Below are 12,348 nucleotides of genomic sequence, written 5' to 3'. Positions count from 1 at the left end.
ACCCCCTACGTGTGCTGGGTGCCCTGCAGGAGAGGACAGGCCCGGTGAGCAGGGCCAACGTGCGCAACCTAAGTGGGGTTTTGCATCCTATCTATGCATTTCCTTATCACGCTGCTGGTCCTAAGCATCCCCAGGGGCCTGGGCCCATCCTGCCTGCCAGCCGCCCTGCACCCTGCCGGATCCATCCCTCTCCTCCCTCCCTTTCCCCTGGCGCCGCAGCCTCCGCTCTGTCTCCAGCCCTTCGGAAGGCAACACCCCACCGTGGCCGCGCTGTGTTTATCCGAAATAAAACGCAGCGGGCTGGTTTACTTTGGCAGGTTTGCAGTAAATACTGGCTGGAGCACGGGGGGCGTCTGGTGAGCGGCGATTACACGCTTCTTCCGAGGGAAACTCTTCCCCGCCTTGTGCAGGCCCAGCAAAAGGTGTCAGTAAACGAGGGCCGTGTTGACGCAGCTCCATCCCAGAGTGGCACTGCAGGCCACAAATGTAATGAAACGGGTCCCTTAGGGAGCGAGTCTATATACTCAGACTACATAAACTGCTACAGAGAGAGGGGGGGTCACTACAGCAGCTCTTTACCTTTCACTTTAGCAGAGCCCTTCCTCCAATTGACAGTTGAATTTCACGGAACGCCTGGCCCGAAAACTTTGCAAAATAATCTGTCCAGGCCCAAAAAAGCACGGCAAGGCAGTAGAAATAGCAAGCAAGAAAGAAAACACACGTCTCTCTCTGAGGAGGCTGGGCCCCATCGTGTCCCACCGCAACCAAAGGGGCTGTTCCCATCTCTCCCAACAGAAGTAGAGGGGGGGGAGCAGGGGGGGTCAGGTCCCCTTCCCAGCACAGCCGAGCTCAGGGCTTTGCAAGGGCTGGGGGGAGCCTGGAGACAGTGTTACACATGCCTTGTTGGAGCACAGGGGAAAAAAAAACAGAGAAAAGCAGCAGTTGGAGAGGTTTCTCACCCTCCAGCCCTTGCTGGGATGTGTCCCCCTGGGAAAGGCTGCCCACTCCCCCGGCACAGCTCATCCCAGCCCGGTGGGAGCAGCGTGGCACTGACCGTGGCAGAGCCGCTGCAGGGTCAGGTAGCAGCGTCCCCACAGCCTGGGGTCTCCGCAGCGCTGGCAGTTAGCTGTCCTTCCCTGCCTGCCTCTGCCGCAAACAGCCCCCGGCTCCGCACTCCTCCTGAGCTCCCCCCCGGCCTGGCTCCTGGCTCCTACCGGGTGCCGGTTCTGGTGGGAGCCCGAACATCCAGGATTATGATTTTTTGCTCCCCTCACAAATCATCGTTCATGATCAGATCACCGCTCCTGCCCCAGTTCCTCCCCTCCCCACAGCAAGACATGTGTTCACCTTGTCCCCGTCCCCAGCCGGCTCTGACGCTCTCCAGTCGCCTCCACTTTGCCACTCACGGGAAAAGAAAATAAAGGAGCACCCAGAGCCGCCTCCCGCAGCTCTCCCCTCCGCCTCCCGGCCGGGCCCGGCCTCACCGACCGGGGCATTTCGGGGCACAGCAAGGTTTGGGGCCGATCCTCTTCCCTCCCCAGCTCGCATCCCTTTTACCCTTTTCGAGCTGTTTTTGTACCACTCGGTTTCTCCTTGCCACAAAGCATCACCCGCTGCACACGCAGCCCCGACGGCCCTTTCCACCCCCCCCTCCCCGGTCTTGTTCTCACCGGTGTGTCGCTGGCAGAGGCGAAATGAAAGCCCCACTCCCTCCCGCACCCTCTCTACACCCATCCTTCTGCTTCCACCACCGTTGGCCGAGCAGAAATAGAGTTCACTATTTGGATAAGGGTTTTTTTTTTTTCTTAAAATAGCCGGGCATATACATACAGTTTTGCCGCTCAGGAAGTAGCACTAATTGTCGTTTCCTATAGCCAAACAGATCTATCTTTTCAATGCTGTCTTTGTGTGTGTGTGCCTGCGTGCGAGGGGGAAAGAGGGAAGGAGTGGATACGTTTATTCAATTATTTAAACACACACACAACACAACAACAGGACCGAGGAGGGCCGGTTCTTCCCGCAGCAGCCCTCCAGCTCTCCAGATGCGACATCGCCCCCCCACCCCCCCGCCTCCCTGCAGACCCAGTAGAACAAGGCACTCGAGAGCACACGGCAAAGTAACCGATTTTATCTACTTTGACCATCAGCCGTGTTCTTTTAACAACCCAGAGACGAAGCTTTTCCCATCTCCATTCCCCCACCACCACCCCCCGCCGTCCCCGGGGTCTCCTCCGCGCCCCCCTCCCCGCGGGGGTGGGCGGGCAGCATCCCCCGGGGGGCTGCGGAGCGGTGCTGGAGCCCGGGCGGTGCTGAGCCCCCAGCGGGCACACGGCAGACGCCGGGTTGCATCAGAGCAAGGAGAGGAACCGGGAGCCTCCGGCACCGACGCTTGACACGCACTTTGCTCCCCTTTTCTTCAAGATGCCACCAAGTCACCCGGCCATCGATTGATACCTCGGCCCGGGGGAGGGGAGGGCAGGGGATGGGGGGGGGAAGGACCAGCTGTTGCAAAAGGACATGGTAAATCTAATAGGGGCTGCTGTCAATAGCGAAATGACAGAGAAGAAGAATCGGCTTCTTAAGTCTGCTGAACTAACACTCATCATGTAGCCGCGGACACGTATTCTCCATCGCAGCCTGGTATCCATTACTATTTTCCTTACTAGGTTTCAATTAAAAAGAGCTGTAACCCCCACACGCACACCCCAAGGCGGCAGATACATGAAAGAGAAGAGGAGGCAGCGGACAACTCCTGTCTGGTCGCGACGTTTGTCACCAGCCCCGAGCCCTTGACGTGCTCAAGCGAATTCCCCCCGACCCCGGGCCGGGCAGCGCCGTGTCCCCGGGGGGGCGGCAGCGGGACCCCGCGACCACCACCACTCCGTCCACTGCCCCCCCCCGCCCCGGCTGCAGCTCTCGCCGTGGGCTGCAGGACTCAAAAAAAAACCCGTTAAAAGTGGATATTCCCGACGCATTTGGGCAGCGGAGGAGTTCCGGGGTGGCTGCGGTGGGGGGACCCACGGCGTGACCGTGTCCCCAGTAATTTCATTCCACTCCTTCCCTCCCGCATGAAACAGAGCCCAAACCATCCCCAGCGCAGGGAAAGACATTTTTAAAACCCCACCGATTTTCTTGGGGAGGAGGGAAGAGCTTTAATATTTTTCAGTGCTCCAGTTAGGAGGTTTCGGGGCGGCTGGGAAGAGGTTTTGTCATCCCCTGCAGCCCCTCTCTGTATGTTTGACCCCTGGCATCCGCGAGGGCAGGGTTTCACCCGTCCTGTCTTCGTACGGGGGCTGCAAAAAGGCAGCCGAAACCTGCCGGCTCAGCCCTGGGAAACTTTTGGGTAAGCGGCAAGCTTCGCTGAAGAACTTGGCCGTTTCGGCCAGCCTAAAGCCGACCCCCGACGTGCAGGGGAGGGGGCTGCGGGCTCCGTCCGAGCGGCGCTCCGGGAGAGAGGAAAAGTTCTCTCCTCCTTCCCCACCGCCTTCCAACTCTCCCTGCTGCCAGGGGACAAACTCCCCGCGGGGGCTGAGCCGGCCGGGGGCAGCCGGTGCTGGAGCCGGGGTGGGGTGGGGGGACACACGACACCGTCAGCCCAGACCCTCACCCCCGTCCCCGGGGGCAGCCCCACCGACAGCCCCCGGCCCTCCGGCACGTCGGGGCACCGGCAGCTCGCTGCGCTTCACCAGAAACCTCCTTTCTCTACAAGCTCACACATCCACGCACGATCCAGCCAAAAAAAAAAAAACCCTCCGGAGATCATTTCCGTGGGGAGCATGAGATGGAAATAAATAATAATAATTAAAAAAAAAGGCAAAAAAAAATATGGGGGCTCCTTTCTGACTTTAGGGCGTGGGAGGTTTTGCAGCGCTGTTTTATTTTAGTTTCGTATTTTGGACAAACTTTAGATTGATTTCCGGAAAGCGCAAACGCGCACACATGGGAAAGTGAAAAAACCGGTCCTTCGAGGTCATCTGAGAAGGGGAGACGGGATCTGTATCCTCCCCCCCCCCCAAAAAAAAAAAACCAACCCAAACCCAAAACTAACAGAAGGGGAAAGATCCCATGTTTTTATAGTTTAAAACTACTTTGAATTATTTGCTTTTAATGGCACACGTGGCTGCAGAAAAGACAGGCTCTGCTTTCGATCTTGCACTTGCTCCTTGCTTTTCTATATATACGTATGTGTGTGTATACACGTACATAAGCTTTACAGCCCCCCACTTCATGGCCAGGTTTCTCTCTCCCCGGCCCCCCAACCCTTTCCCCTGGACCTAAAACAAGTCCCAGGCCACTCTTGCTCCTACGGTAATTACTCTTCTGCTGGGATTCAGAAACACGGGCAGAGCCGACTTCTGCCACAGCGTTTCTCTGGAGCAGCAGGGGTGTTGTGAAAATTTATTAAACCCAGATGATCCGGGAGTTGGGGCAGACGGAAAAGATTTCCAATTAAAGCCGAGCGCAGCAGAATACAGCCAGCTTCGCGTCGCAGGTGTAAACAATATTTGCGCAAGTTTTCGCTCCGCTTCCCCAAAACGGATCCTTCCCTAGCCTACAACCGGGGTTAGAAAGGTCTGGGGGTTTTATTTTCTAGCAGCGGGTTTTGCTGGAAAACCGCCGGGCTCGCCCCTGCCGCTTACCCCGGCGCCGGAGCATCCTTCCCCGCGGTCGATGCGCGCCTGGGCGGCTCGATGCCCGCAGCCCCCCCCGGGGGCCACCGGCCGCCACCTTCCTACCCCTGAAAAATCCCCGCTCACCTGTTGCTGCGGCCGCTTCTTTAATAGCAAGGACTTAAAGGGAAGCTAAAACGCTCACAAGGCGGTCTCGGAAAAGCAGCGGCGGAGGGAATTTATTCCTGTTAAACGGCAGATGGGGGAAGACAAAATACACGGCGGGAGCCAGGACATCACTTCTGATCCTCTGGGTAAAAAGGGGGATGCGCTCCCGGAGAGCACAGGCACTTTTTCACCACTTTGGTCCCAGTTCTCAGGAGGTTTGGGAGCTTCAACTCAGCCGAGAAAGTGGTTCCCGGTTCATCAAGTGCATCCAGGCGCCCAAAAATATATTTTTACCCTTTTAAAAGTACATTCTACCTTCTTAAAGTACATCAAAATCACCTCGGGGTCCGTGGGAGCCACCTCCCTACCCCCCAAATAGTTTTTTCCTCGTTGGAGTGAGGCTTCACACACGCTCTGCGCACAGGGCACCCCAGCTTCGGAGGTTACTGTCTAAATAAGGGAGAAAAGCATTAATGAATGTTTAATCCGTGTTTTCTTTAAAGACCATTAGGACAATTGTCCGGATCCCAGGTCAGGGAAAAATGCTGTTCAGTGGAGACAGGAAGGCGACGGGCTAGAAGGAGAAGGGGGGATTTTAAGAGGGAATAAGTGGGTGCCCCGTTGCACGGAGCTCACCTTCGGCAAAGACAAGGCGTGATTAATGCCCGCCACTTGTGCAGCCGTTTGCCCCTGCCCTGGCGCAGGCTACAAGAGGCAGCACAAATCCTGCTGCTCTTCCACCCCCCCCCGACAGCAAAGTGAACAGGAGCAGATTGTGAAAGAGTCTGTCTGCAAGGCTGGGACGGGGGTGGGAGAGAGGGGGGAAAAAAGGAGGGGAAAAAAAAAAAAGAGAGAGAGAAAGAAAATACAAGACAAGCCCGTCCCAAGAGCTGAAGTGGGCAGAGTATTACATGTACAAACATCCAAACAAGATTCGAGCAGTACAAAGCGTCGGAAAATCCAGAGCAGCCACATAAAAAGAAAAGTTAAGTAGGAAGTGGTGTAAAAGTGTTGTCATTTATTTTGCCTTCCCTTACAGATGTTCTGCATAAAGCCCTATCTTAATGAGAGAGAGAGAGGGAAGGAGGGAGGGAGAGAGTGAACGCCGGCTGAACCGAGCGCTCCGCGCTCCCACCGCGGGCGGGGAGAGGGTTCGAGGGTCCCCGCCGGGGCCCGCCGAGAGCCGGGCTGGCCCCGTCGAGGGCCGGACTCGCCCTGCCGACGGTCGGGCTGGCCCCTCCGAGCGCTCCGTGGGCTCCGGCCACGGGATGGCGCCGGGGCCGCCCGCTCTCACCTGCCGGAGCCGGGCTCACCTGGGCGGCCCGGCTCCCTCGGCCCGACCCCCGGGGGACCCCAGCCCCGGCTCTGCCCCCCGGGGTGGGGAGGGTGGGCTTGGGAGGCCGGATGTGGGGTAGGGGCTGGAGCAGTGGCACCGCTCATCTTAACGAATTGCAATAAAAGAGCTATTAGAAGTGACAGCCGGGCGTTTATGGGCTGAGAGACAATGCGTGCCACGGCGGAGAGCATCCCTGCCTCCGCCGGGGAACCGCGGGTCACAAAGAATAACCGGTCCCGGGGGTGGGTGGTGGGGAGGAGAGTGAAGGGGGGGCGATGGGGATCGGGGGAGTTCAGATCCCGGCGGTGAGAGTTTGGCCGTCAGAGTTGGCAGCCCCCGAGGAATAACGCGGCGGGGGCAAGGGAAGCGCTAAACCGAGCTTAGGGACCGGGAAGGGAAAGATCCAGCCTTGCAAAACAGCTCGACTAAAAATATCCACCGCCCCCCCCCCTCCTTAAGAGTTAAGGCTGGGTGAAGGTGTACGAGATCTAATATTTCAGGTGACAGAAGAAGGGAGCAAACACCCTGCCAACAGCGTCTCTCGTCCCGCACCGCCTCCTCCCCCGAAATACTGTGACCACCCCCCCAAAAAAACATCTCAAGCACATAAATCCAAGATCTCGCTGTCACCCGCCAGCAAGGGGGTAAAAAAAAAATCGCGTTTCATGAGCTCTGCTCATCCTGGCAAGACCAGGAAAGGCGCCGGAGCCCCCCCTCTGCCCCCGTCCCCGGGCAGGTGCCTTCAGGTGCGCCCTTCGCCCCCTCCTCTCCATGAAACGACGATCCCAACAAAGCGCTGGGGACAGTAGCTGGGTTTAAGCAGAGAAAAGAGCCTGTTTGCTTCTTTATTAGTGTCGAGCCTACTCTAATTACGAGAAATCGGTGCTTTCGGGCTGAAACGACGTGTTGTCTTGTGCTTGTAAAATACATTTCAAGTAATTCTTCTCTGTCTATAAAATACAGTGTGTGTGTGTGTGTATGTGGAGGGGAATATAAATAAGCCGCTGTCCATTTGTTTAATGCTATTTTAGCCAAATTGACTGGCCGGATTGGAATTCGACATAAAAGCTTTAGTTTGCAAAACATCCGCACTGTAACGTCTGAGAGACAGGGCTTGAGCTCCAGCGCGACGGGCACGTTAACTGCATTAAAACCCTTCCATACATTTTCTAGCTTTTGCTTTTCTTTCCCTTTCTTTTTTTTTTTTTTTTTTCAGCACATCCACCCGCTCTCCTCCCCGCCTCCGGGCGCCCATGCGCCTGTTTTTCTCCAAATGAAGTATTTTACGTGATCGATGGAAGGAGTCATTTGGCCCATAATTAGGTCAATAAAATCAATGTTTATTCCTCTGATGGCCTGAAAGCTAATAAATTCCTCTTTTATATTCGCTCCCTCCGAAGATTAGAAACGAGCTGCCCCAGCGACAGAGGAGCGGGGCGGGCGGCAGCCGCGCTCCCCAAACCCCGGCACCAACCGAGCCCCTCCCCCGAAAAAAAGGTTTATCCCCCCCCCAAAAGGCTTATCCCACTCCCATCCCTCCCTGCTCCTGTTTATTTCGCAAGACGAGCCATTTCGCAGCGAATCCAGGTTGAATCAACCCCCCCTTCCCCATCACACACGCTCCCCTCCTGTCTCGCAGATAACTTCATTTCGCTTCATTCCCTTTAGAGCCTCTGATAAAAAAAAAAAAAAAAAGCAACCCAAGCCTTTTCATGAGCACCCAGGGAGGTTTGAAGGCGCCTTGGAGAAATCCTATTAGAGTTGAAGAAAGTAAAGCTTTTAGGACAAAAAAAAAAAAAAAAAAGCGCGACATTTTTATCTTGCATGCAGTAATAGCGAGGAAAAAGCATCCCGGTCCTAATCAGATCAATATAGAGACACACAAATCTTTGCAAAGGTTCACCAGTTTACAGTGGGTTCCAGACCTTTGACATACATTGCGGATTAATTGGGCACTGTCAAGAGGGGGGGAGAGGAGGTGGGATTCCAGTTAATTAGTCGAGAAATGAATAAAAACTAAACATTATCGGAATTGTCTGCGGGTCCCGGTTTGTTAGTGGGGATTTGGGGATCAGCTTTTGTGCGCCGTAAATTGGATCTGAGTAGCGTGGTGCTGTCTTACACTGTCGTTTTGTGAACTGGCGACAGCTCGAGTCCATGGGAAAACTTAAAGGGAACCTGGGGCCGGTCACAGAGCCTCATTATCTCATGTCGGATACCATCTTTCGGGGAGAGCGTTTAATCAACAGTGGCACACAATCCTCCCCTCGCAACCTGGGCAAACCACACACCACCTTCCCTTCCCTCCGCCCTGCAAACGGCCCGCCGGCGCAAGACGCCGCTCCGAAAGAGGGGCGGGGGGGGGGGGCGGAAATAATAATGATAATAGACCCCCTTTCTTGAGTGGGTGAAACCGTCCGACGAGCTGGAGGCGGCGGCGGAGCGCCCCCGGAGCCGGTCCCCAGCCGGACACGTGTGGCTTCACCCGTGGTTGTGTTTGAAGGGCTGGTTCTCCACGTTCCCCCGGGCTCTGTTTTTCCCCGAAGGGAAGGGAAGGGCAGGGAAGGAGCCGGGCCCGTGCCTGGAGGGAGTTTTCCCCGCGGAGCCGGACGGGGCGGTCCCCCGCTGCCCACCCGCGGAGCAGCCTCGGCCGCCGCTCCCCGCCGAAAGCCTGGCACCGGCCTGCCGGCTGGTTTTCTCCTCCTCCCCGGCCTGCTTTTCCTCTAAGGAAGTCACGGCTCTGTCACCCGCTGCTCCCCCGGTCCCCGCGGCCGGGAGCGGGGCTCCCCGGGCGGGCAGGCGCGGAATCCCGTGGGCTCGGGCCAGCGGAGCCCCCGCCAGGGCGTCACCCCGGCTGGAAAAGGGGCTTTTGCCTTCGCCCTCAGCAAGGTGAATACTCAAGCACTCTCCCTCCTTCCACCGTCTGCCCTTGAAGGGTCCCGGCTATCGAGAAGGGGGGAAGAGGGAAAAAGAGATGGGAAAGAGCGAGGGATCCGCAGCACCTTCCCTCCAGCCGCGGCAGAGGAGTCCTTACGGGGGGGGAAAAACTTTCGGCATCGGAGGCAAACGTTACTCCCCGCCGTGCCGGTGCCCCGGGCACGGGGGGTTCCGGGGGCGGCAGCCGCACGCCGAGGTCCCCCGGTGCTGTCCGGGGCCACCGCGGAGCCTGGCCGGGCTGGAGCGAGGGGAGCAGAGAGGGGGAGCCCTCAGCCCACGGGAACTCGCAGCTGGGTGTGTGTCCCCCCGCACCGAGCCGCTTTGCGTGCTCTCAGGTGGGGAGGGGACCCCGCTGTTCCCTCCCGGACGGAGGGGGCAAAGTGAGGGGTGTCTCTGGGGACATCTGTCGGGGGGTCGCTCCGTGTCCCAGGCTCCGGTAACCCAGAGGGACCGGGCCGGGAGGCACCGGGGAGCGGGACTCTGGCGGGCAGGGAGGAGATGGTTACGGTAGGACCTCGGGGCCAGGCACCCCACCATCCCGCGTAGGGCTGGGAGAGCCCGAGGGACGGACAGACGGACCTTTCCCACCGATAAAATCCGCCGCACCCCGCTGCTGTAGCTAGCGGCGGGACCAGAGGGCCAGCCCCGTCCTCCGGGGACACCGCACCCCCCCTCCGGGGCTGAGCAAGAACGGGCCCCGGGGACGTCAACCGCTCCCCGGCGCTGCTACCGTCCTCCCGGCCAGCTCACAGGCCTCCAGGGCCACCGGGGCAAGTCGCCGTCGTCCCCCGTCATCGGAGACGGAGCTTGACAGAAGAGGGGTGACAGCACCCCGGGGGGGCTGCGCCGGGCATCCCTCCCGGAGGAGGGGGAGAGAGGAACCCTCCCGGGGGTGAAGGAAAGAGAATCTTTGTAAAAAAAAAATAAAAATTAAAAAAATAAATAAAGACGGCATCCCCGGTCCGTGCCCGGGAGCTGCCCCTCATCTCCCACAGCTCCCGTGCGGTCACCGCGGGGCCGGCGACAAGCCAGCACAGCCCGGAGCATCTCCGCGGCCGGGCGGCAGCCTCCGCTCCCGGCCTCCTCCGGGCCGGTAATTGGGTGTGCTTAAAATCAACCCGGCTAACAAGCCTGTTGTCCTCCTCACCCCACCCCCGCGTGTGAAACATTGTCATTAGGCGTCTAATATCTCCATCGCTTCCAGGGGGGAATGGGAAGAGGCTGCTCGAAAAAAAAAACAAACAAAAGAAAGTGTGTGAACTCCCAGCGCCCATACGCACAGCACAATGCAAAGCGGGTTAATATCAGTTAGCAGTTCTGCAGTGACCTGTAAAGTTGCCTCTCTGGAAAGATTCTTGATGTATTACTTAACATGGCTACACAGTTATCTGTCTCGGCATTAATGCGTCCATTAAATCACCGTTGAGTAGCATCAACCTACTCCCGAGTCTTTCCGTCCCCTGGGAATATGGTTTCTAAACAGGATCAAACATGTGATGCTGACAAGTCATGAGATAAGTTATAATTAATTAGAGTTTGCTACATCCACAGAATGGGTATTTGGGGGAGTGGGGATGGACCGGGCCATTAAGGACTTCAGCCCGGAGGGAGGATCTATAATATTGAGTTGGAAAACAAGAAGAAGTAATAATCAAAGGTGGCCGAAGAAAACTGCAAACCTTTAGCTTTCAGAACTCAGTCAAGATTAAAGTCGCTCTTGATGGGAAACACACCATCCCCTTCTTAATGAAAACCATGGGGAGACTGATGCTGCGGATGGCTTCTTAAAGAGGGAGAGAAAAGCCTCGCTCCAGGTTTCAGGACAAAAATCAACGGCACAATTTGCAAAGGGAAGAAGAGAAGGAGAGGAGGGAGCTGGGGCGAAGGGACCCACTTTGCCTGGCCGAGCAGGGAAACCGCATCCAGAGGTCACGTCCCCACCTGACACACACTTTGGGGTCGTTTCGCAGATGTTCCCCCGATTCAGAAAGGCCCGTAGCATCCCTCCCCGCCTGCCCCAGAGCGCCCTGAAGCTGCCGAAACCCCTCTCCTCCTGGCAGACAAATGGCCCCTCTTGCCCTGGGCTGGGGCCAGCCTCCAGCCCTCCCCCTGCCCTCTCTCTGCTGCGAATGACAGTTAAAAATCAGACTGCAAACAAGTGGATTTTGGTCTGAGCTGCAATAGCCCTTATTTGCTTTGCTTTAACAAACAGCTGGGGCTGGGGCGGGGGGTGGGTTACTTTCAGGCTGGCTGTAAAAGCCCCGCACGGGAGGGGAAAGGCAGAGGACGGAGGTTAACTGGCGGCATGGGGTGTCTTTTCATGCCCTTTGCGAGTCAAAGCAATGGCTGGGTTTATTTGCTTGCTCTCTGCAATAAATGGGAGCCCTTCAGGTGAGAAGACGCTGGAAGGGTGGAATGACAGGACAGATTTACACCTGTCCTTACAGCTTACTCTGACAACCCCTATAGCCTACAGAAATGACCAGTGGTGCCGTGCAGTCTGGGGAAGCCAGCAGGTTCACTCTGCTTTTTTTGTTGTGTTTTTTTTTTTTTGTTTTTTTTTTCCTCTCTGTTTCCACCCCCCACTCCTGCTTTTTACTCCCTTTCCCCTTTTTCTTATGGTACGACGTGAAGCACAGAGAGATTGCCCCCGCTGAAACGCTCCCCCCAGCCACTCCCTGCCCCAGGAGGACAAACACTGTGGAGCCCCTTCTTGGCATGTCCTTGGTGGCAAAAGGTGCCCAGGCTCCACGACCACCACACTACAGCCTCCCCGCTGTACCTGTGGAGACAGCCAGGCGATGCCCTTTCATCGCTGGCCTCCTCCAATTCTTAGCTGTCCCCTCCCAGCCAAGAAGGCAGAGGGGAGATAACCCCCCTTATGTCCTGTCCCCCCCCTCCTCAGTCATCCCACCTCGATGACAGAGTCTGTCCAGATGCCTCTGGAATCTGGCCGGACCCGGTTGCCATCTTCATCTGTGGAGAGGACAAAGGCTGCATTCCCCATCTCCCAGCCCAAGGGCCTGTTGCCACCTCCTAGTGCCTGCTGAAAGCCCTCCTCAAAGCCAGCTCTCTCAAGTGTGGCGTCTGGTGGAGCCAGGACCACTCAGTCCGGCATTCAGCACTCCTGGACGTAGGGCTGCCTGCAGCCATTCAGGCTGAGGGCATTGGGGGCTGTTGCCAAGGGTCCCGTCCCCTCCGCAGATTGGTGGAACAAGTTTCGGTAACCCCTAGTCAAAAAACATCTTGCAAGCAAGCAACGCAGCGCAACATCTCATCACCCAACCTCATGCAAAC

This window comes from Larus michahellis, chromosome 13 (genome assembly GCF_964199755.1).
Source record: "Larus michahellis chromosome 13, bLarMic1.1, whole genome shotgun sequence".
Classification (NCBI taxonomy): Eukaryota; Metazoa; Chordata; class Aves; order Charadriiformes; family Laridae; genus Larus; species Larus michahellis.
Note: the sequence above shows the minus strand (reverse complement) of the source record.